General features: G+C 42.5%; 1 protein-coding gene across 7 annotated transcripts in view; it reads left to right on the plus strand.

Annotated features, from left to right (window-relative positions):
• The first annotated feature begins 2793 nt into the window (after positions 1-2793).
• LOC121232949 (transcription factor RFX3-like) overlaps positions 2794-24537 on the plus strand; it is a 175664-nt gene continuing 153920 nt past the window's right edge. For 2 of the 7 annotated variants that reach the window (XM_041121492.1, XM_041121490.1), the window contains exon 1: positions 2799-3251. The gene's annotated coding sequence lies outside the window, so the exon portion shown is untranslated. Of the gene's footprint in view, positions 3252-24537 lie in introns of all 7 variants that reach the window. The other 5 variants (XM_041121486.1, XM_041121485.1, XM_041121484.1 and 2 more) reach the window with 5 other exon arrangements.

Here is a 24537-nt window from a genome sequence, read left to right on the forward strand (position 1 = left end):
ATTGGCTTTGTGTGGCAAGGTTTTGGTAGTGGGGGGGGTTACAGGGGTCGCTTCTGTGAGAAGCTGCTGAAAGCTTCCCCTGTGTCCGACAGAGCCAATACCAGCCAGCTCTAAGACGGACCTGCTGCTGGCCAAAGCTGAGCCAGTCAGCGATAGTGGTAGTGCCTCTGTGATAACATATTTAAGAAGGAAAAAAAAGCTGCTGGGACAGACTGAAACGGCAGCTGGAGAGAGGAGTGAGAACATGTGTGGTGGGTTGACCCTGGCTGGGTGCCAGATCCCCACCAAAGCTGCTGTATCACTCCCCCTTCTCAGCTGGACAGGGGGGAGAAAATATAACAAAAGGCTTGTGGGTCAAGATAAGGACAGTTTAATAAAGTGAAAGCAAAGGTCGCGCGTGACAGCAAAAAAAAACAAATGATGTTATTCTCTACTTCCCATCAGCAGGTGATGTCTAGCCATTTCCCAGGAAGCAGGGCTTCAGTACTCGTAGTGGTTGCTCTGGAAGACAAAAATGCCCCCCTTCCATCTCCCTTTACTTAGCTTTTATATCTGAGCTGATGTCATATGGTATGGAATATCTGTTTGGTTAGTTTAGGTCAGCTGTCCTGGTTATGTCCCCTCCCAAGATCTTGCCCTGCCCCAGCCTGCCATTGAGGGGGGGGGGCAAAAATGTTGGAGAGACAGCCTTGCTGCTGTGCCAGCACTGCTCAGCAGTAGCCAAAACACTGGTGTGTTATCAACACCTTTCTAGCTACTGATGCAGAGCACAGCTCTATGAGGGCTGCTATGGGGAGTACTAACTCCATCTCAGCCAGACCCAATACAACATGTAAGAGAAACAACCCTGCAGACACCAAGGTCAGTGAAGAAGGAGGGGGAGGAGGTACTCCAGGCGCCGGAGCAGAGATTCCCCTGCAGCCTGTGGTGAAGACCATGGTGAGGCAGGCTGTCCCCCTGCAGCCCATGGAGGTCCACAGTGGAGCAGATATCCACCTGCAGCCCGTGGAGGACCCCACGCCGGAGCAGGTGGGTGCCCGAAGGAGGCTCTGACCCCGTGGGAAGCCCACGCTGGAGCAGGTTCCTGGCAGGACCTGCGGATCTGTGGAGAGAGGAGCCCACGGAGCAGGTTTTCTGGCAGGACTTGTGACCCCGTGGGGGACCCACGCTGGAGCAGTGTGCTCCTGAAGGACTGCACCCTGTGGAAGGGACCCATGCTGGAGCAGTTTGTGAAGAACTGCAGCCCGTGGGAAGGACCCACGTTGGAGAAGTTCGTGGAGGACTGTCTCCTGTGGGTGGGACCCCACGCTGGAGCAGGGGAAGAGTGTGATGAGTCCTGCCCCTGAGGAGGATGAAGCAGCAGAAATAACGTGTGATGAACTGACCGTAAACCCCATTCCCCGTCCCCCTGTGCTGCTGGAGGGGGTAGGTAGAGAATCCGGGAGTGAAGCTGTGCCTGGGAAGAAGGGAGGGGTGGAGGGAAGGTGTTTTGAGATTTGGTTTTATTTCTCATTACCCTACTCTGGTTGATTGGTAATAAATTGAGTTAATTTTCCCCAAGTTGAGTCTGTTTTGCCTGTGATGGTAATTGGTGTGATCTCTCCTGTCCTTATCTCGACCCACGAGCCCTTTGTTATATTTTCTCTGCCCTGTCCAGCTGAGGAGCGGGGAGTGATAGAACGGCTTTGGTGGGCACCTGGCATTCAGCCAGGGTCAACCTACCACACCTTGTCATAAAAGGAAATTGTTAATTAAGCAGGACTTTCCCCTCATGAGCCCATGCTGGCTATGACCAATATACGTATTACAGCCAAATATTACTGGTTATGTAGATGGTAGAATAGGCTGCATACAACTATACAGTAATTTTATAGGTTACAAAAGGTGCAAAAGAGCTGCAGGTTTGCATATATTGGGGTTACAGGGATACATGGGATCATAGTGGCCATTAGATGTGGATGCATTGCAGAAAAATAGGTATGATGTGTAAATTCTCACATTGTGTATTGCCTCCAATATACAACATCCCTTATATCCCTAAAAGAAGCAGTCATCATCAACACCTTGTAGCCCCATGACCCTAGAGGAGCAGAGAATCACTGGTGATATGGGACATTAAGGGGAAACAGGATGAGGAAAGGAAATTAAAGAGCATTGCCCTGGTGGCAGCATGCAGAATGAAGTGTGTTGAGGGAAGGAATAGAAGTGAAGCAGGTTGTATTCTAAGGAAAGGCATATGTGGGGAAGGGTAGGGGTCTATGAGGAACATTGCTGGAGGGAAAGGTTGGCACAAGGCAGCTGGTAATGCACATGCTGGTTGTGCATGTGCTGAGTTCAGCAGGCCAAGTGTATACAGCAGTTACAGAAAACATTCAGCTTTGCCAATGAGGGCAGTACAGCTGCTACCACAGTCTCACCTACTTTAAATGGCAGCAGTCAACAAACACTCCATCCATCAGCAGCTCTTCACTGCTATTTTCTGATGGAAAAAGGAGTGGAAAAGGTGACAAGCAGTGAGCACAAAGGATAACTTCCTGTTCACTCTAAACTGCTTCCAAGTAGCAGGAAGCAAGCAGGGTGGAAAAGCAAAGCAAACCACTGAATAAAGATCCCTGCACAAAACCCCCCTTTATCTTAGTCGCTAATCGGATGTGACGTCAGGATGTCGGTGAGCATGATCCACGTGGGAGACAGATATGATGATAAGACCACACCCCCTCTTCTCTCCTCCCTTTCACTCGGGTTTCGGCCTGGCGGTTGCTATCCCTTTGAACAATCAGCCACCACTACAGGTTCTCTCCCTGCCCGCTCCAATGTAGTGTGATCTTACATCCATGGATAGTCCATTATCATACTACCGCCACTTTGCTTGTTGGGGATAGAATGCGCCCTCGCATGCCCTTAGCGAGGTGGAGGAGTTAATACGTCCATTCCAACCTTCTTTTTTTCCCCCCCTAGAGGAAACGGATCCCCCTCCCCTCCGGCTCTAGAAGCTGTCCGTCATACGGAAGGCCCTGCCTCTTCCGGGTCTCTTCGGCTGGGCCACTGCCTCCTCCTCTCTTGCTTGCTCTCTCTCTTTTGTGAGTTATAGCAACTGTTGCTTTGTGAATCAAGCGCCATAGTCACCGTAGTCCTGGTGACTGTTACTCATCAACAACAACCGCTCTTCCGCTGCTTTCCATCTCCTTCCTCATCGTCACCTACAACAGCCACCGCTAGCAAGAACAACAACACAGCTTTCCACGGTTCAGGTGAATGTAACTGTTCTGTACAGGCTTGCAATCCCGCCTTTCTATCCCTTTCTTCTCCTCCTCCTCCACCCCAACCTTTACCTCGTCCCTCCTTGCAGCATCCAGGCTGGGACTGCTCCGTTGGGCTTCACTATTGATTGAGGGGGAGGGGGGAGGGAGAAGCCTCTAGCGCTTTCTCTTCCTCAGCCTTTCTTCCATTCCATTTTATAATATGGGAAGAGACATCATTTCCAAAGGGGAAAAAATCATGTAAATTGCCCTGTGGTTGTTTATTATGAAGGGTATTTATCTTTTTTTTTTTTATTGGAAGTTGTTATCTGACGTACTGCAGTACTTGTAATGTTCCAAAGTATCTTGTATATCAATAGGGAAGGCCTGCGGGTAACATAGCAGAGGGATTAGAGATCCTTTAAAACTGTCTTGAAGGTGTGATTAGTAGTTAATAGTAGAGGTTGAAGGGCTAATTGGTACTATATAAAATCCTTCAGCGCAATTAGCTGTCATTTCCATAAACCAAGCTATCTGGTTGCAAGTGTAATTTAATTTTATAATTTAATTTTATGGCTATACTTCTGAATTCCCATCTTTCTGTTCTCATCAACTAACATTTTCATTTTATTTTAAAAGCATATTTGTTCTACATGGAATATTTGATTGTATTATTTTTCATGCACTGATTCAGAGCCTTTTTGAATTTTCCAGCTCGTACTACTTGTAGAATTTAACCTGTTAGTATAGAAACCACTAAGTTTTCAGTAAAGTCAAAGGAGTTGTGCATATTTAGAGCACACAACGCTGTGCGTTTATCTTACTTTCTTAGAAACACACTTGTTTCTGAAGAGCTAAAGAAGTCTTTAAATGTATAGTTCCATAGGAATAAGAACCATCTACCTGGGTATGTTTTCTTAATTAAGGTGGTCCAACCATGCCATGTTGTTGATCCATATGGTTTCCTGTTGTCATTCAGCTTCTGTATCAAGTTGTATTATCTCAGTAGATGTTCTAAAAAAGTTTAATAGTCTATTAACCCTAGCTTATACTGTGTTAGGAAGTGCACCTCTTCTTACAAAAAATGTACATGCTATCTTTTTTATGAATGTAGTGTCGCTGCTACCTAATAAAAGTGCTATGTAGAAAAACAATGACAGAATGTATCTACTGTGGGTTATAACCTATTTTTAAATTAATTTAAAAGAAGAAAAACACTGATACCGTGTAACTAGTTACACTAGCCAGTGTTTTTTTCACTGATTCTTAACATAAATCCCATGTGTATTTCCTGTATAATTGCTTTACTTGGATTTACTCTAGTGTCTCTCTTTAAGTGCCATGATGAAATGTTTAGTTGCCTCTTACACCCACCCATACTTACATGGCACAAAACAGGGATATTTTTATCTTCAGTGTTTCCTTTTTGTTTTGTTTTATCACATTATCAGTCCTTTTGAATTAAAACTAATTTTGAGCTAACTATAATATTGTATTAGGAAAATAATGATTAATTTTTTAGAATTACTGTTTACTAACATGCAGATACAAGCCTGTGAAATGGAAGACAAAATGCTAGATTTTTAATGGGATATTTGGAATTCAGATAATGGGGGAAGCTAAAGAACATCCTTGGAACGTTTTGCTCATTTTGTTTCTAGATAAGAAGTTAAACTAAATGTCAGTCTTTAAATCTTTTTTGTGTCAACATTTTCTTTGCTTTTGCAATTTATGTTTTATTCCTACTTTGCTTTTTTATTATTGCTGATAGTTTTGTCAGTTCGTGTACATTTTATAATTCTGTTTTCTGTATTTGCTGGCACTCAGTTTCAATCTTTATTAATCTCCTCAATATGGTTCCTTTTTGCTGAATTGTTTCCTTTCCACTGTTCTTTCCTTTTCCTTGTTAGATACTTCGCTTCCACATGGTTTAATGTTTCACAGTTTACTTGAGGTAGTGGGATGTGGCATGGCTGGGAAGCATTGTATATCAGACATCTCTGAAGTGTATCCAGCTGAGCTGCAGGGATAGCCTATAGTTACTCTTTTGTTAATCTGTTTTCTTTTGGGGTGTAAATGTTACCTGCTTCATCTCAATATACACAAAATTGACATTTAAAATTTATTTTGAAGACGACTCCTTCAGCCAATTGCAAATGACTAGAAAGAACGCTTATTCAGCAGTTCAGGATCTATTTTTCACACCAGCAACCTGAAGATTGGTTAAAACATCTTCAAACATATTGTGAAAATAATCATGTTGAGGAATTTGCCTTTATGTCAAGTAGGAGAATCTGAGAAAGTTTTTAAATTTTTTTTTTTTTTTTTTAGATAATTTAGAAATTATCTATAAGTATGCTTGGTTGACATCTGCTTAGATTTTTGCAGAACATATTAAAGCCTGCCCACTTTGTGATATAATAGTGCTTCTGTGCCTGGCTTGACATCTCTGTTGGTGTGATAACCCTTTACCACATTAAACTTACCATAAAAAAAAAAAATCAGGGATTTACTAAAACTTAATATTGGAGTAGCTTTTTTTTTTTTTAGTATCTGTGTTAAAATGTGTATATATATGTTATATATTTTATATATATGTATCTATGTATACATTTAAATACAGGTGATTGAGCTTTTTTTTTTTTAACATGCCCTATTCTTGGAATTGCAGAGAAATTAATTTTCCTGAAAGTTCTGGGTGATTAACACTATGCCCAGCTGGAAAAAGAATAAATTTAGTAAAGATACACCAAAATGAAAACATATTTATGCTGGAAAATGTTAAAAAAACTTAAGTGTAGATGGCAATATCCATTTCACTTCAGGTAGATCTTTATTGTGTACATGTGAAACAGCTGTTTAGAGAGAATGAGCATCTGCATATGTGTCAAAGCCTGCTCTACATACTTGCATCAAGTACTTAAAAGTTTGATGCTGAGAAGGAGGGAGAAGGAATTCAAGTGGAAAAGACTAAAGGGAGCATTGAACTTGGACAATTTGTACTGTAGAAGCATGCTGGTCTCACAGATGAGGGAGATAGATACTCCATAATAGTGGAGAGGGGAGTGCTGGTTTAATCTCAGTAGGGTCTGTTTCTGGCTGAATTTCTTCATGTGAGGAATACTTATTCAACCAAGCTGTCTCACCAAACTTAACAGATTGAGGTTCTATCCTGTTTTATATAAACAAACCTATATGTCTGCAGAAGTTTCATTTACTTTAGTTACATTCAAGGGACTATCTTATGGTACTAATAAAGGGTTACTTATGGAACAATTGAAGTTGGACAGCGTTGCAACTGCTCTTTGCTAAAGTCCCTCCTGTCTCTAGTATATCCTTGAGCAACACAGATGAAAACACTTGCTCTCAGTAGAAACTAGATCTAACAAAAATCAAGACTGTAAAATGTAGTTCAGATAATCATTAGCTAGTTTTTAAGTACAACTATTTTTACAGTATAATGTATCTAGATGTCTTTAACTGTAGCTGTGTAGATATAATAATTTTTGACTGTTTTCCAAGCTGTTTTCCATCACTTTTGAGATCACAAACAATAGGGTAGCTTTTAATGTTGCAGTGATCTGTCCTTGAAAGTAATTAAAAGTAGCAATTACTGTACTTATTAAGTCTCTATATTTATCTTTTTGCCTGTGTTGATGGAAATGGGTGCTTGATTCTGGACTCCGAGTTGCTACTGTGTTCTTTACAAGGCTAAATCCTAAAAGTGCAGGAGATCATAAAATCATAGAATGGTTTGGGTTGGAAGGGACCTTCAAAGATCATCTAGTTCCAACCCCCCTGCCATGGGCAGGGATACCTTCCACTAGACCAGGTTGCTCAAAGCCCCATCCAACCTGGCCTTGAACACTTCCAGGGATGGGGCATCCAGAACTTCTCTGAGCAACCTGTTCCAGTGCCTCCTCATCCTGATGAGGCAACCTCTCTTTATGGTTTGTCTTATAAGCCCATTATCCTAATGTAGGCAAAAAAAAAAAAAAAGGTTTGGTTTTGCTTTAGAAAAAACATTGCAAACTTATGAATTCTGGAGAAGAAACAAAATACCAGTTACAAAACAGTTCTCAATCATGAATGCTCTCTTAGGAAGAAATTTGCTTCCCCCCCCCGACTTTTTGCTTTCAAAGCAGTCTTCATTTTGTTATTCTTTTTTGAGGTCCCTGTAGAACCTCGACTAAGTAGTACGAAATGTTTTGAGGTGCGCAAACTGGGTATTGTATAGACTAGTTATCTTAGCCTTTCTGTTAACTTTTGAGACATCTTTTTATTCTTGTGTTCCTAAGGAAATAGTTTCTGTGATGCTGCCCTCCATCTTATTTGAAAGAGGGGTAGAGGTTTCAAAAACACAGATTTCATCAGAATAATTATCTGGGGAAAGGTAAGACTAAATTTATGCTACTATTAAAGAAAAGGCAGTCAGTGCTCAGATGTTATATATTCCATTTGGCAATAGACATCTGGCCAATCAGCAAACATCCACACCCTATACTCCATCTATTGCAATATGGATACATTTAAAGAGCAAAAGACATAAGCCATATTTCCTATAGATGTCATTAATCATGCTACTATAGAACAACTTATAGGACAAAAGCCATATCGTTCACTTCTATGTGCCATTTCTTAGCCCTTCTCCAGTGGATTTGCTAAAATGAAACACTGATCCTGTAGAGGTATTTGTAGATATCTAATTTGGCCTGCAGAATCTTTATGATTGAAAAGAATGAACAAAACCAGAAGAACACAGTTTGACAAAACCATCTTAGAATCAACTTGAAGATCCATTGGGCATATGTAGATATAAAAAGTAAATACAAAGCATCATGCTACCATTTTTAAGGTGTTTTTTTAGGTTGTTAATTTATGGTCCAAAATATAGAGCTTGATATCTTGTTCTTTGGGAGCGTAAAATAAAGTATCTCTACAGAGCATGTTGTGCAGCTGGTTTAGCTGTTGAAACATTAACTTTGAGGTTTCTTGGTGTTTAAGATTTTGAATTGTCCTCCTAAATGACAAATTAGAGGAAAACTTTGTTGTTTGCTTTCAGTTAGAATGCAGTGAGGATAATATGTACTGCTTTAGTTTTTCTGCTTTAATATTTATTAAATATTTGCTTGTGTGTACAAGCAAAGTAAAATAAGGAATTCATTCACTACCTCCCATCTGCAGGCAGATGTTTAGCCATCTCCAGGAAAGCAGGGCTCCACCACACGTAACAGTTACTTGGGAAGACAAACATCATAACTCTGACTGTCCCCCCCTTCCTCCTCCTTCCCCCCAGCTTTTATTGCTGAATGTGATGTCATATGGTATGGAATATCCCTTTGGTCAGTTAGGGTCAGCTGTGTCCCCTCCCAACTTCTTGAGCACCCCCAGTCTACTTGCTGGTAGGGCAGCATGAGAAGCAGAAAAGGCCTTGACGCTGCATACGCGCTCTTCAACAGTAGCTAAAATATGGATGTGTTATCAACACTGTTTTGGTCACAAATCCAAAACACAGAAGAAAATCAATTCTATCCCAGCCAAAAAACAGTGCAATTGTTAAAATCTATTAGTATAACCCTTTTTAAAAAAGATATCTGGAGGTGTGTGGTGGCTATTTGAGAAGAGTTTTAAGCTATTTAAGCAAATTGGTCAGAAACATATAAGGAGGCCTACAGATTTATTAATGCTTCTTAACCTGAAAGCACCACATACCTTTTAGGTTGCACAGCAACTGACTCCTAGCAACAGTAGTAGATTGAATTTCTAAGAGTGACCATGTTGGATGTAATAATAAAGCAAGAGTACAAACAGTTGTCATGTTTTTCTTTTCATAATAAACTAGTTTGAATTTAAGGAACTTTTTGTCCCTCAAAAATAGGAAGCCCCTTGTAAAACAAAGGTACTTCAGAATGTTTCTGGTACCAAAGCTAATAAAGCTGTTTAGAATGAGAGGGGCTGTCATGTTTTGGGGTGTGTGGGTTTGTTTTTTTTTTCTTTTTCTAATTTCCTTTTTTTTTTTTTAGCATAGTATTATGAGACAAAACAGAAAATAAAGAATCATTAAATGGAGCATTAAGTAAGACATTTAATGCTTGCTTAAGGCGATTTGTAAATTTCAACTTCTCCTGTAAATTAATCCATTGTAGGACTTACTAAAAGTCACCAGCTAAACAAGTAAACAAACAAATGTTGAAGGAATCAAAATTCTTTTACTTTGTGGTATAAGTCGAACTAATGGAGTTAGAAAGAGACCTCCCCTGAAGAGGTTATTCCATAACTGCCTACTGTAAGTGTTCTTGTGTCTATGTGAAGCTTGCAGTATCAGCTAATCTCATTTAGAACATAAAAATTGTCTAAAATATACACGGTCAGTGTTTCATTATTTTTATTTTTCTGTTGTCTTCTCTTGGTTCAGATAACATATTCTGAGGCAATTTTTCTAACTTTTTTGGAGATGAATGTTGATATAAAATCCTATATTGATTTTTATTTTTTAAATTTTATTTGCTAAACATGAGAAAATTGGCTATTTTAAATCAAACTCTAACCTTTTTCAAAAAGGTTTGTGAAATTCTTGTGAAGATTTGTATAAAACTGACTGACAGACAAATTTACTCTGTCATACCAGTCTGTCAGTATTTTACCTTTTCAAATCCTTTGTGTTAAAGGTATGAAAAAGGTAGAAAATATGTGGGTAGGTAGGTGGTATGGAGATGGAATGAGACACAGAAATGATCTCATAAATAGTAAAATGCATTACTTTGTACAGCTACATTCAAGTTTAAAATTTCTCACCTGCCTGACTGACTCAAGAACATTGTTGTTTGGTTTTTTTTAAATGCTAGTAAAATCTAAGTCTAAATTAGATTAATACCCTTGTTCATTTCTTGTGTCTGCTTTTAGAACAGTTGAAGTGTAGTTCTGCTAAAGCCCAAAAACTATAGTAAAAAGCCCAATTTAGTTCTTTGTGACATGTTATATTTCATTAAAATAGCGCTATTTTTTCTGAATAGCAGACAGCTGTCCTAACAGCTTAAAACATACCATTTCAATTAATAAAAGCGATAGTTCTACCTTCATAGTGTAGAACAAGAACATTGTATGGAAATATAAGCTACTTTAATATTACTCATTTGACTTGGGATGTTTTAGTGTTGCATTCTGAAAAGGTCTTTGTTAAATGGGTCTCTTGAGTCAGAGTATGTGAATAGTACCTTCCAGCTCAAATAGTCCATTTCAGAATGTGTTCTTCTGTGATATCACTAACATTAGAATTCTAACTGCAAAGCATATTAGTAGTTGAAGATGATGTATTCAGTAAAACAAATGTTTATGTTTATATTTGAATAATCATATTTATGTGGCATATTTTTCTAAACTGGGGACTTAAAAAGCATTTATAAAGCATATTTGAAGCAGGTATTTAGGTCTATCTTTAGGGAAGTTGTTAAGCAAGCACTTAGTTTTAAGCATGTGGATTCAATTAATTTAAGTGGGAGTTAAGCACTTGTATGAACAACCTTCTGAATTAGTATGATGTCATTAGACTATCAGTTCAGTTATTTTTGCAATAAGGAGGTATTAGTGTAGTAAACTAGCCACTACCACTAAAACTGGAGAGTTTAGAGGAAAGATGATGAAGCAAAGACAGAAGAGAGAAGATCTGAGACTCAGAAATTGAAGGTTTGCAATTTGGAGGTTAAAATCGGATTTTTTTTTTTTTTTAAATTTTTTTTTGAGTAATGGAAAGTAAGTAGAAAGCAGAAATTTAAAAAAGACAAACTATAGAAAATACCTTTTATAATGTAGCTGTTCATATTCATAGCCCATAATTTTTTAAAGGTGTTTTTACTATATAAGCAACAAACAACTTTTACTTGTAGTAGTGACCTTTTCAGAGGAGATTTGGGAATTTTCATATGTCTTCCCTTATAAAAATTGATGGTAAGTATGTATTCTCAAATCATGTAGATTACTTTGAGTTTCTGTAAAGATTTCATTTATTTTTCAGAACAGTCTTCATTATCTTTATACAACTCCCCCCTCCGCCTTCTCCCAAGTAGCTGATTTATCATATATTGTATATATACTTATCTTCTTATAGGCTATCTTCTTCTAGAATAGCCATTCTCTAATACAACTCTTATAAGACAAACCTGATTAACTGGGTTTGCAGGTTAATGTTTCCACTGCATCCAGAACTAACTTATGATGACTGCTCTATGAATGTTTAACTAAATTACATTGTGGTGAGTTGACCTTGGCCAGATGCCCACCCAGCTGCTCTTTCACTCCCCTTCCTCAACAGGACAGGGGGAGAAAATAAGATGGAAAAGCTTGTGTGTCAGGATAAAGATAGAGAGATCACTTACCAGTTGCCATCATGGGCAAAACAGACTTGACTTGGGGAAAATTAATTTAATATACCATCAATTAAAAAATAGATTTGGATGGTAAGTAACAAAGACAAAAAATAAAACACCTCCTCCCCTCTCCCCTTTTCCCAGGCTCAAATATACTGCTTCATTCCCAACTCCTCTACCTCCTCCCCCCTGCCCTAGTGGTGCAGGGGGGGTGGGGAATGGAGGGTTGCAGTCAGTTCGTAACAGTTCCTCTCTGCTCCTTCCTCCTCACACTTTTCTTGTGCTCCAGCATGGGCCCTTCCCATGGGCTACAATCCTTTCAGGAAAGGACTGATGTTGTGGGTTAACCCCAGTAGGCAGCTAAGTACCACAGAGTCGCTCACTTGCTACCCTCACAGTGGGATGAGGGAGAAAATTAGAAAAAGTGAGAAAACTTGTGGGTTAAGATAAAGCCAACTTAATGGGTAAGGCAAAGCTGCACATGCAAGCAAAGCAAAACAAGGAATTCATTCGCTACTTCCTGTTGGCAGGCAGATGTTTAGCCATTTCCAGGAAAACAGGGCCTCAGCATGGATAATGGTTACTTGAGAACATAAACGCCATAACTCTGAATGCCCGCCCCCCCCCTTTCCCCGCAGCTTTTATTGCTGAGCACAACATCCTATAGTATGGAATATTCCTTTGGTCAGTTGGGGTCAGCTGTCCTGGCTGTGTCCCCTCCCAACTTCTTGTGCACCCCCAGCCTACTCGCTGGCGGAGCAGTGTGAGAAACAGAGAAGGCCTTGATGCTGTGTGAGCACTGTTCAGCAATAGCTAAAACACCAGCATGTTATCAACACTGTTTTAGTCACAAATCCAAAGCACAGCACTATACAAGTTGCTATGAAGAAAATTAACTCCATCCCAGCCAAAACCAGCACAAGTGTGTCCCCCCCATGGGCTGCAGTTCCTGCCTGAAAATCTGTTTCTGCATGGGCTCCTCTCCGTGGGCTGCAGTTCCTGCCAAGAGCCTGCTCCAGCATGGGCTTTCCATGGGCTGTGGCTTTCTTCAGGGCATATCTGACATGCGGAAAACAGACTCCACAATCAGTGAGATTGTAAAGTAGGTATTTGGTGGCAAATGGAGGGACTGTGTTTGTATCCCTGAGGCAATACTTGGAAAGTATATTGCTTTTGTTGCCAGGTAAAGGCAAACTGGTCTTGACTTTCTGAAGCAATGACTATCGAAAAGAAAGCATTAGCAAGATCTATCACCGCTTTCCAGGGTTGTAAAGTTTTGCTATTTTTTTTCTGTAAGAGTGTATTGGGTTTGCATGGCAAGGTTTTGGGGGGGGGGGGTACAGGGGTGGCTTCTGTAAGAAGCTGCTAGAAGCTTCCCCTGTGTCCGACAGAGCCAATGCCAGCCAGCTCCAAGATGGACCTGCTGCTGGCCAAAGCCAAGCCAATCGGTGATGGTGGTAGCGCCTCTGTGATAACATATTTAAGAAGGGAAAAAAGTTGCAGCAGGCACAGAAACGGCAGCTGGAGTGAGAATATGATATGTGAGAGAAACAATCATGCAGACACCAAGGTCAGTGAAGAAGGAGGGGGAGGAGGTGCTCCAGGCACCAGATCAGAGATTCCCCTGCAGCCCGTGGTGAAGACCATGGTGAGGCAGGCTGTCCCCCTGCAGTCCATGGAGGTCCACGGTGGAGCAGATATCCACCTGCAGCCCACGGAGGACCCCATGCCGGAGCAAGTGGGTGCCGGAAGGAGGCTGTGACCCCATGGGAAGCCCACGCTGGAGCAGTGTGCTTCTGAAGGACTGCACACCATGGAAGGGACCCACACTGGAGCAGTTCGTGAAGAACTGCAGCCCGTGGGAAGGACTCACATTGGAGAAGTTTATGGAGAACTGTCTCCCATGGGAGGGACCCCACGCTGGATCAGGGGAAGAGTGTGAGGAGTCCTCCCCGTGAGGAGGAAGGAGCAGCAGAGATGACGTGTGATGAACTGACCGCAACCCCTATTCCTCATCCCCCTGTGCCACTCGGGGGGAGGAGGTAGAGAATTCGGGAGTGAAGTTGTACCTGGGAAGAAGGGAGGGGTGGGGGGAAGGTGTTCTGAGATTTGGTTTTATTTCTCATTATCCTGCTCTGATTTGATTGGCAATGAATTAATTTTCCCCAAGTTGAGTCTGTTTTGCCCGTGATGGTAATTGGCAAGTGATCTGTCCCTGTCCTTATCTCGACCCACAAGCCTTTCATCATATTTTCTCTCCCCTGTCCAGCTGAGGAGGGGAGTGATAGAGCAGCTTTGGTGGGCACCTGGCATCCAGCCAGGGTTAACCCACCACAAAGAGTAATCATGTCTGGTACTGTAACTGCAAGTGGCGGCGTGACCTTATTCAGTTCTCTGTAATCTATAGTCATTCTCCAAATGCCATCTGGTTTTTGAACCGGCCAAATAGGATTATTAAAAGCAATCATAGTTTCCTTAATGATTCCCACTTGTTGAAGTGCCTGAATGGTTTGAGTAATTTCCTCCTCCCCCTCCCGGAATACGATATTGCTTTAGAGTTACCACCTTGGTAGGCACGGGTAATGTGACGGAAAAGGACTTAATTGCAAGGTTTCAAGCAAATGATTTATTTGAACTTCACTTACAGACTTAACACGCCACTATTGCAGGTTTTACAGATACAATGGAGGAATGCACTATTGCAATTCTAAAAGCAAGAGTAGTACACTATTACAACCACAAGCAATTCACAGACAACCACAAGCACACATGTGTTTACAAACTTAAAGCATAAACAATATTCATTTACCCCTCCAGGTAAGGGCTCTCAATCCCAGGGAAGTTACCTTGACCGGCGTCCCGATCAAGGGGGGGAAGGGTTTCCTTCACAAGCCAACTGTATAGTTGGAGAAGTGACTTCCCCATTTCCAACCTGAATCTTAGAGTTTTTATCCCCTGACTTGTGGAACGGTGTGTATGACTATGAGTGGATTATGATATATGCCTAAATGGATTATGTATATCTGAGTGGAGTTTCCCCTTATCTTTCCTTTGTTGGTCTGTGATTGTTTGAATACACAAGGTTGTCATTTGAAACTGAAGCTGAAACCCTCCAGGTTTTGGGGTTTTTACTTTGCTTCCTCAGCAACTGAATAGTGGCTGGATTGAGCCTCAGGGCATACTATTTGTTAAGGGATTTCAAGGCTCAGTTCAGGTTTTGGTTCTTTGAATGGCACAGCCAACACCCTGTTTACTTTAGGGTTTATCAGACAACCCAGGGCTAAGCTGTCTACACAGCTCCCCGTGAGTCGTCTCTGCAGAGAGACAGGGCCTCAAGGCAATCCAAGGCTGGGTCGCTTTTGTAACCCCCCATGAGTCGCCTGTGTGCACTAGACATGGTGAAACTCGTTTGTGAACTATGAGCCGGACAATCCACAAAAGGGGCAGCACAACAGCATCCCACTTTGGGAATCCACGCAAGATGGTTATAGATCAAATGGCAAATCCCACTTGCAAAGTTCCAAAGCAGAAGCGACTATTTAAAGTTTCAACTGTTCGACCTGCCAACACATCAATACCCAAGATATATTCTTTAATTGGGGCAATTAACACCACTGTGGTAAATGGTGTGGCATTTCGTATTGTTAAGGTAACTTCACCTTGGAGGACAGGGGTCAGATTTCCCCCCAATCCACAGATCTGTGATGTGGTTTCTTTAGTATCAGTATCACTATGTAATACAGTAACCTCAGCTCCAGTATCCACCAGAGCTAATAGATGTAAAATCTCCCCAGACCACCACTCTACAGTTAAAGGAACATAAGGGCGTGGGTCCCCGTCATGGTAAGAGGCTACAGTGGTGGCATTTTTGGGGGACCTCCCAAACCTTCATTTCTGCTGTTTTGGCATTTGCCAGGTAGTGCCTTGCGTTAAGGTGGCAGACAGGGTGGAGGGTGGGCGCAGAGTTGGCGGCGGGGCCAGGGGCAGTCGGCTTTTTTGCGTAAGCACTAACTTTTGCCATTGGCGAAACATTTCTGATGTTGTGATCCCATCTATTTCCAATCGTGGAATACTGACTTGTACAAGATCATTCCACATTTGTTTCCTTATCACCCGTGATTTAACTCCTTTCAGTTTTGCCAGCTTGCTTTATTCACCACCCGAACAGATGGTCCCGAAGTTATAGCCCCAATTTCCCTCAAGGTATCTGCTAGGGCACCTACATTACCCATAGCATTTGTCACTGCTGGTATAATCAAGGGTTTTAGTGAGGCAGGCACTCCTCTTGAAAGCTGCATACTTCTTGTTACTGCTACCCTGCCTGGATTGTATCCCGAAACCAACGCCATCTTGTGTTGGGCTTGACGTGCGGAAACGGACTCCACAATCAGTGAGATTGTACAGTAGGTATGTTTATTCAGCGCTGGGCAGCACGGGGGTAGTCCCACCAAAGTCGTGTGCGCCCGACTCGGCAGTTCATTTCAAGTTTATACAGTCAAGTGTTACATATTCACAATACGCCTATACATATGCATGACCTGTCCCTGCTTCATATTAAAATTAGCTCCGAGAGGTCATTTCCATAGTCTCCTCTCAACTGCGCTTGCGCAGTGCCTCTTTATGGTGGTCGTCTGGTGGTCGCAGAGATGAAGATAGATGACTCTGTCACCGCTAGTAACCTTTTTTCTTGCGCAGGCTCAGTGATTTCTTGGTATTCACCCAAGCCGCAAGACCAGTCTTAGCTGGCTCTTGGGGCCTGCTCCTGCTTCTTATCAGGAACTGTCTTTACCTTATTGGCTGGTTCTTGGGACCAGCTCTTCTTATCAAGGACTGTCTCTACCTCAGCTAATTTCAACAATGTAAGCGCTAAACATCATCTTTCATCCCCCTTTATTGTGTCTACTGAGATTCTTTTGACTCCCCTTGTCTCAGGCTTGCCATCCCCATCTGCCACACCAAATTAATACCTTCTTCCTCTGTACGTCGCTTCCCAAGGGATGACACTAATTCGACAGGTTCTGCATGTGCTGTTAAAACTGCTGCACACAATCATTGATACAACATAGGTGCAACAATATCTCACCCATCAGGACCTCTGATATTTTGCAGCTGAGCATATCCTTGTTGTATCTGATCATCATTGGCTATAGGGCTTAATAAATCTTTTTCACCCATTAATAAATGGATAGATGCAGCTCCACTATCCCAAGCTTGCAAAATCCATGCCAGTATGCCTTCCCCACTCTTTTGCTGATAGATCTCTAAAAATTCCCTTAACTCTTTCGGAGTGTAAGTATGCGTGATCTGCACTCCTCTGTCCGCCTGTTCCTGCTGCCCCATCATTTGTATGAGGGGTCGTGCTTCCACCACCTCCCTGCCTTTTAAGTCCAGATCAAATTCAAACTCAGTCTCAAGTCTGAGGATTCACTCCAAATATTTCCATCCCATTCCTCAGGATCCCATGAAGGTTTTGTGGTGAGAGCATGAACTTGGGAAATCGAAAGCTTACTTTTTCGATATCTGTCCCTTTGTTTATTAGCGATACGTGCTACCAATCGCTCTACATTATCTTGCAGCCCATGGCACCGCTCTGCTTGGATAGTAATTACTTCTCGCGCAATCGCCTTTTTCATCTTGTAAAGTCCCAACTTCCTTTTCCCATTCTCTCATTTTACTCCATAATGCAACAACTTCACGGTCAAGAGGTCAAAGACCGGTAATAAGCAACCATTCCAATCTCCCCGCTAACTTGCGAGAAGAATCCGATGCTGCTTTCCATGGCAAACCGCGCATAGCCGTTTCAATTGTCTGGGGGGTAACCACCACCCCGTCATCTATTTCAGGCCATGCTTCTGGCAGAGCCAGTGTAGCCAAGAAAGTGGCCACGGGGGTCCAGCACTCAGTACTGGGCCATCCTGGAATACGGGGAGACACTCTTGCGGCCTCCCTAGTCCCCGACTTTTTTGCCAGCCATGGCATGGCTGTTCCTGGATCCTGCTGACTTCACCAAATGTGTGAGCCGACACAGGCAGGATGCAGGGAACAACCACAAAACCACAGATGAAATGCAAAGAGTAAATTTATTTTCATTACCTCACCAACCAGGGGATCCCCAAAGCAGCACCCGGGCAGAGGCACACAGGCACCATGGAGCTCGGTCCCTGCTTGAGGATCTCCGAACCTGCTGTTTTCGCCTGTATATCAGGGATTCATGCAGGCGTAGTTTACCACTGTGCTTTGATCTTTCCCACAGCAGGGCAGGAATCTCAAGCATGTTTGATAGGGTGCCTCTGAGTCTATCACAGGCCTGTGTTATCTAAACACAGATGTTCTACTTGTCAAGCACACGAGACTAAACAACGATTAGTATGATATATATCTGTTTTTCTGCACCTCAGCTGCAAGTCACTTGAGCGTGTTTACAATCCTCCTCGCCAATCTTCCATTATTTTCCCACAGTATTTGAGGGTTTATGTACCCTGGTTTGGATGAATGGGTCATAGAAGTTGCATGGCAGACATCCCTGCCAAATTCAAACAATACTTGCCTTAAATTGGTTCTCATAATGAAATATACTTATCTCTCAGTGGCAGTTATAGAATATTAGTCTAAAAAAAACCCCCAAACCAACAAGGTTCTGCATAACCACTAGAGATTATAGCATCAGATACTTCAGGATGATTTAGGTTTATTTCATAGAATGGTTTGGGTTGGAAGGGACCTTTAAAGATCATCTAGTCCAACCCCCCCCCTGCACTGAGCCCCCCTGGTTCCAAACCTTAGAGGTTGACCTTGGGTCTCTCCAGGTGTTTTCTGCCAGAGGCTCCAGGTGAGTCCATGCTCCCTGGCTGCCATGTAGAGCACTGGTCCCCAAACTATTTTTCATTGCGCACTCCTATCAGTAAAAAATTTTTGAGCATGCACCCCCAATATATGTGTATTTATTTATTTATAAATTATATACATGTATTACTGTGCTAATATATTATGTACATTATAAAACATACATTGGACGCAGCGAGGGTCCAATAACTTGTCTAGGCGATATCGTAGAAAAGTTTGCACAGAGGGGAGTTCTCAGAGAGAGAGGCTCCATTTTGGGTAAAAAGCAAGTCATTTTTATATCCCTGCATTGAGTTTGCGTGGCAAGGTTTTGGTAGCGGGGGGGGGGGGGGGGTCGGCGCTAAAGGGGTGGCTTCTGTGAGAAGACACCAGAAGCTTCCCCCATGTCCGACAGAGCCAGTTCCAGCCAGCTCCAAGATGGACTCGCTGCTGGCCAAAGCTGAGCCAATCAGTGACGTTGGTAGCACCTCTGTGATAACATATTTAAGAAGAGGTAAAAACTGCTGCGCAACAGCAGCTGTGTGAGCTCTCTTCGGCTGACTCTGTAGCAAACAGTGCCAAAATAAAAATTAGTATTTTAAATTTTTCAAAAGATTAACTGGCAAATTGGTTTGTTATCCTGTACTAAGAAATTAATCTTCCACTTCCTTTACTGGTACTTAGTTAATTTGATGTCCTGGTTTCAGCTGGGATAGAGTTAATTGTCTTCCTAGTAGCTGGTACAGTGCTATGTTTTTGAGTTCGGTATGAGAAGAATGTTGATAACACTGATGTGTTCAGTTGTTGCTAAGTAATGTTTAGTCTAAAGTCAAGGATTTTTCAGCTTCTCATGCTCAGCCAGCAAGAAGGCTGGAGGGGCACAAGAAGTTGGGAGGGGACACAGCCAGGGCAGCTGACCCAAACTGGCCAACAGGGTATTCCATACCATGTGACGTCACATCTAGTATATAAACTGGGGGGGAGTGGGGGTGGGGGGATCGCCGCTCGGGGACTAACTGGGCGTTGATCGGCATGTGGTGAGCAATTGCACTGCGCATCATTTGTACATTCCAATCCTTTCATTATTGCTGTTGTCATTTTATTAGTGTTATCATTATCATTATTAGTTTCTTCTTTTCTGTTCTATTAAACCATTCTTATCTCAACCCACGAGTTTTATTTCTTTTCCCGATTTTCTCCCCCATCCCACTGGGTGGGGGGGAAGCGAGTGAGCGGCTGCGTGGTGCTTGGTTGCTGGCTGGGGTTAAACCATGACAATTGAAACAGGAGCTTGAACAGGGAAGACATTTATTGGAAAAATAAATTTTGTATAGAAGAAAAACTGGTGCTTTTGGAAGCAGATATCAGGGAGGGGATAGGACCATTGGACTGACTTTGAAATAGAGAGGGAATTTGAGAGACTTGATTCTGATAAATACATACCTTAGGTGAAAGTGGAAAAAGAAGAAAGGGAGACTGTGATCAAAAATTTCTCAGAATAAGGATCAAGAGAAGGAGGGTATAGAAATGTTAATTTTATGTAGTATAGAGGGATTATTACCAATGTAGTCATTCTTTGTTTTTGACTAACATGTTACAAAATAATTTCATTTTACAAACAAAACTGCCTTCAAATTTCTTCCTTCAAAACTGGGGTTTCCTTACCCCTTCCCTTCCCCTTTCCCTTCCCTTCCCTTCCCCTTGTCCCTCCCTTTCCCTTCTCCTTCCCTTCCCCTTTCCCTTCCCCTTTCCCTTCCCCTTTCCCTTCCCCTTTCCCTTCCCCTTTCCCTTCCCCTTTCCCTTCCCCTTTCCCTTCCCCTTTCCCTTCCCCTTTCCCTTCCCCTTTCCCTTTTTCGTGAGATCGTCATGATGTGCATTAGTGTATTTTGTATGGTTATCTCTTGTTTCTCACTTTTATTCTGAATGGAAAGAAAGTCCAGAAATGAGGGTGTTAATCTGGAGACCTACACGCAGTTCCCTGCTGTGTTACAGATTGTGTGTGTGGTCTGGTCTGGAGCAAATTATTTGAATGTTTCCAGGGATGGGGTATCTACAACCTCTCTGGGCACCTGTTCCAGTGTTTCATCACACCCTCCCTCACTGTAAAAATGTCTTCCTTATATCTAGTCTGAATCTACCCTCTTTTAGTTTAAAACCATTACCCCTTGTCCTATCGCTATAGGCCCTACCAAAAAGCCTGTCCCCATCTTCTTATAAGCCCCCTTTAAGTATTGAAAGAAAGAAGAAATGTGTCAGTTGAGATAACTAGAAATATGAGTCCTACCGGTATTTGTGACCGTTGTTTTCTAACCTTTATCTGCGAAATTATTAATCTCAAATACTAACGGAAATTGTTGCTGTTATAGATCTCTGAAATGTCACATAGATCTTTGTCCCAAACTTGTTCTTAATCTGTTGCCCTCTAGCAGGTTCTCAAAAGTGCTTCTTGAACCAACTTTTTCCAGAGAATTAGACCAAGTTTCCCTTTTATCTATGCAACACTTGATTATATCATTACAATCTCTCTTAATAACATTGGTGAAACATTTACTGTCTTTATTGCTGTCTTGCGAGAAAATCTATTTCAAAAAATACCTATTTTTCAGTAATGATGGCTATGCTACTATATTTCAGTTCTCATATCAAGTTTCAGTAATTTAACCAAAGTAGTTCCCTTCCTTCCAAATCCTTGATGTTTGTTACACAAATATTGCATTTATTATCTCCATCCAGTTTTCTAACCAGATTAGATAGTCCTTTGATTACCTGCCATTTTTCTGAATTCTGTTCTCATCAATAGTAATACTTTACTATTTTTCATTCTACTTGCCTGTTTACCTGATTTTATTTACTTAAAATCAGGAGTGGAGATTACATGAATCGTTCCCAACCTTCTTTCCTCACTTCTTAGTTTAGAGCTCTTAAGAATGTTAGACTAAATAATGCAACGCTGTTTTTCGCATATATGGTCCATAATTTAAAAAGAGCCCGCTCTCAATGAATTGATGTAGTGATCAAACGTCCTAGAAACTTGATCATAGAACCAGTCCTGAAGCTATTATTTTACCATGCTTTTGGCCTTCCCCTGTACAAATGAGAAAAATTCCAGCTTCACTTCTGTATCCACCTGGTAGTCTAGAACAGTGGCCTCCAAACTTTTTGATCGCACACCCCTATCAGTACAAAAGTTTTTGAGCGTACACCCCCACTATATGTGTATTTATTTATTTATAAATTATATAAATGTATTACTGAGCTAATATACTTTGTACATTATAAAACATACACAAAAAAAAGAAATTAAAGAAAGATGAGAGAAAGATGAAAGGAAACAATATTTTAAAAATATTTTTTATTTTATTCCTTAATGGTACAAAAAACCTTTTTGCTCTTGCTAAAAAAATATTATTAATAATTTTTAGTGAGAGCAATGTGATTCAATATGCTTCATTATTTTTTAAAATCTTGGTTTAACACTTTGTGATACAGCGATTCAAAGGTCTGGTTCTAAGTTCAGTTTATTTCGATACTTGGTTTTAATGGCTGTCATAGCTGGAAAAGGTACCTCACAAACATACATGGATCTGAATGGAAGAAGTACATCGTTGCCTGCGCTTACTAAATCATGATACTCGCTTTTCAATCCTGTCCTGGGTTCAGCTGGGATAGAGTTAATTTTTACAGGAACCTGGAGGTGGGGGGGCATAGCCGGGGCAGCTGACCTGAACTAGCCAAGGAGCTATTCCATACCATGTGAACATCATGCTCAGTATATAAATGGGGAGTGGGCGGGGGGAGGGCGCTCCTGCTCTCGACTTTCGGTGGGGGAAGTGGCGGAGCGTCGGGTCCCGGGTGGTGAGCAGTTGCCACTGTGCATCACTCTTTTCTGTATACTCTTTCATTAGTACCGTCGTTGTTGTTGTAACTTTTTTGCGTTGTCCCAGTAAACTGCCCTTATCCCAACCCTCGAGGTTCCAGTTTTTTTTCTTTTCTCTCCTCCGTCTCCCCCCTATCCCACCGGAGGGGGCGGGAGGAGTGAGCGAGCGGCTGCGTGGTCCTTTGTTACCGGCTGGGCTGAAACCACGACAGTCCCTTTTTGGCGCCCAACGTGGGGCACGAAGGGTTGAGATAACGACAGAGCTGGCCAGAGCGTGTTTGAAAACAAATTTGTCATACGCATTTCTTATATTAGATAAATAGATGTTAGTCACAATGTTGATTAATTTGTTTACATGGTGGCGTTTTGTAGGTCCTTATATGCTCTATGTATTGCCTGTAGTACGTTTCTCACCTCTGGGAGAGTGATTGGGATTATCATTTTGCTGTACTGGGCAATGTCGACTTGTGAAATGATTACATCACTGGTCATGAGGTTAAGCTGGTATCTGTATGAGGCAGTGATATCATTTCCATACTTTGGGCACCTTCTATCGGATTTTATTGGTAATTACAGCCAATCCATGGGGGAGTTAGGGGGGGATACTTCCCCCATCCGTTCGCCTCCCTTTTCTCCTTCCGACTAATTACAACAGCTTTTGAGAACTTTGAATATCCTTGGGATGCACAAGCCACTGTGCTGTTAGTGCTATGCCTCCTGAATATGTTTCAGGTCTTGTTTAGGGCTACAAAAGGCTCTTTAAGAGTACCACCCAGAGATCTGCCCAAAAGCTGGATATTCATGGGTGGCACGGCATGTGGGAGGATATGGGGCAGGTATCTAGAGAACTTCTCACCCCCAGTGGCTTGGAAGTTCACTCCTGAACAAATACAGAACCCTCATGAAGTGGGTAGAATATTTGAAAGAAAAATGCTGTGGCTATTCCAAAGACGTTACAACTCGCTGCACTGTGCTGGGCCCTGGCCAGTATCTACCAAACACTGCTTGATATTATGCAGCACCCTCAGGGAGAAAAGGGGGAAAAGATGGAAAACAGGGCAGCAGGCACTGTGGCTACCCCTACCCCGGCAACAGGCACCGTGGCTACCCCTACCCCGGCAACAGGCACCGTGGCTACCCCTACCCCGGCAACAGGCAGCACGGCTACCCCAACCGCAGTGACAGATACTGCAGCTAAACCAGAGAACCAACCTGTGCCAGTATCAGTCGCCCCCTGTACAGAAAAAGAAAACACACAAAGAAATCAGTTCGCTCAGTGAGAGATGAAGATGAACCAGGGTCATCACGAGAACAGGAGGAAGAGGCAGAACCTGAAATAATCACCCGATCTCTATCCCTGAGTGAGTTGCGTGACATGCGAAAAGATTTTAGCCGCCACCCAAGTGAGCACATTGTTACCTGGCTGCTCCGATGCTGGGATAATGGGGCTAGTAGTGTTGGAATTAGAGGGTAAGGAAGCCAAGCAGTTGGGATCTCTGTCTAGGGAAGGGGGCATCGACAAGGCGATTGGAGAAAAACACAAGTCCTCAGCCTCTGGAGGCGACTTCTGTTAGGTGTAAAGGAAAGATACCCCTTCAAGGATGAAGTTACATGTCACCAAGGCAAGTGGACCACCATGGAGAGAGGTATCCCGTACCTGAGGGAATTAGCCGTGCTGGAGGTGAATTTATAATGATCCAGAAAATACGCAGTCACCCATAGACCCAGATGATGTCCAATGCACACAACCCATGTGGCGGAAGTTTCTACGAAGTGCACCACCAACCTATGCCAAACTCATTGGCAGTAATGTCCTGGAAAGAAGGCCATGGACAAACGGTGGATGAATTGGCTGTCCAACTCGGCAATACGAAGGAAGTCTCTCTTCCTCCCTACGGGCCTGTGTCTCGGCTGTAGAGGAAACTGTCCCCGAGAGTTCCAGCAATTCAAAGTGGATATGTCTTCCTCCCCACCTGTACAGGCCCCGCATCGCAGCTATTGGGAGTAAGCATTCCTCTGCCCAAGAGAGAGGAGAGAGAAAGTACACACGACGGGCTAACCTGTGGTTTTACCTGCGTGACCATGGATGAGGACATGAGGAAGTGGGATGGAAACCCTACCTCAGTCCTGGATGCACGGGTACGGGAGTTGCGAGAAAAAGCAACCAGGAAAGAGGATTCTCTTGGGAAACTGCTGCTCCAGTTTCCCATGAGCAGTCCCCCAGATGCAGTAGATG

Source organism: Aquila chrysaetos (assembly GCF_900496995.4).
Source record: "Aquila chrysaetos chrysaetos chromosome W unlocalized genomic scaffold, bAquChr1.4 W_unloc_2, whole genome shotgun sequence".
NCBI lineage: Eukaryota > Metazoa > Chordata > Aves > Accipitriformes > Accipitridae > Aquila > Aquila chrysaetos.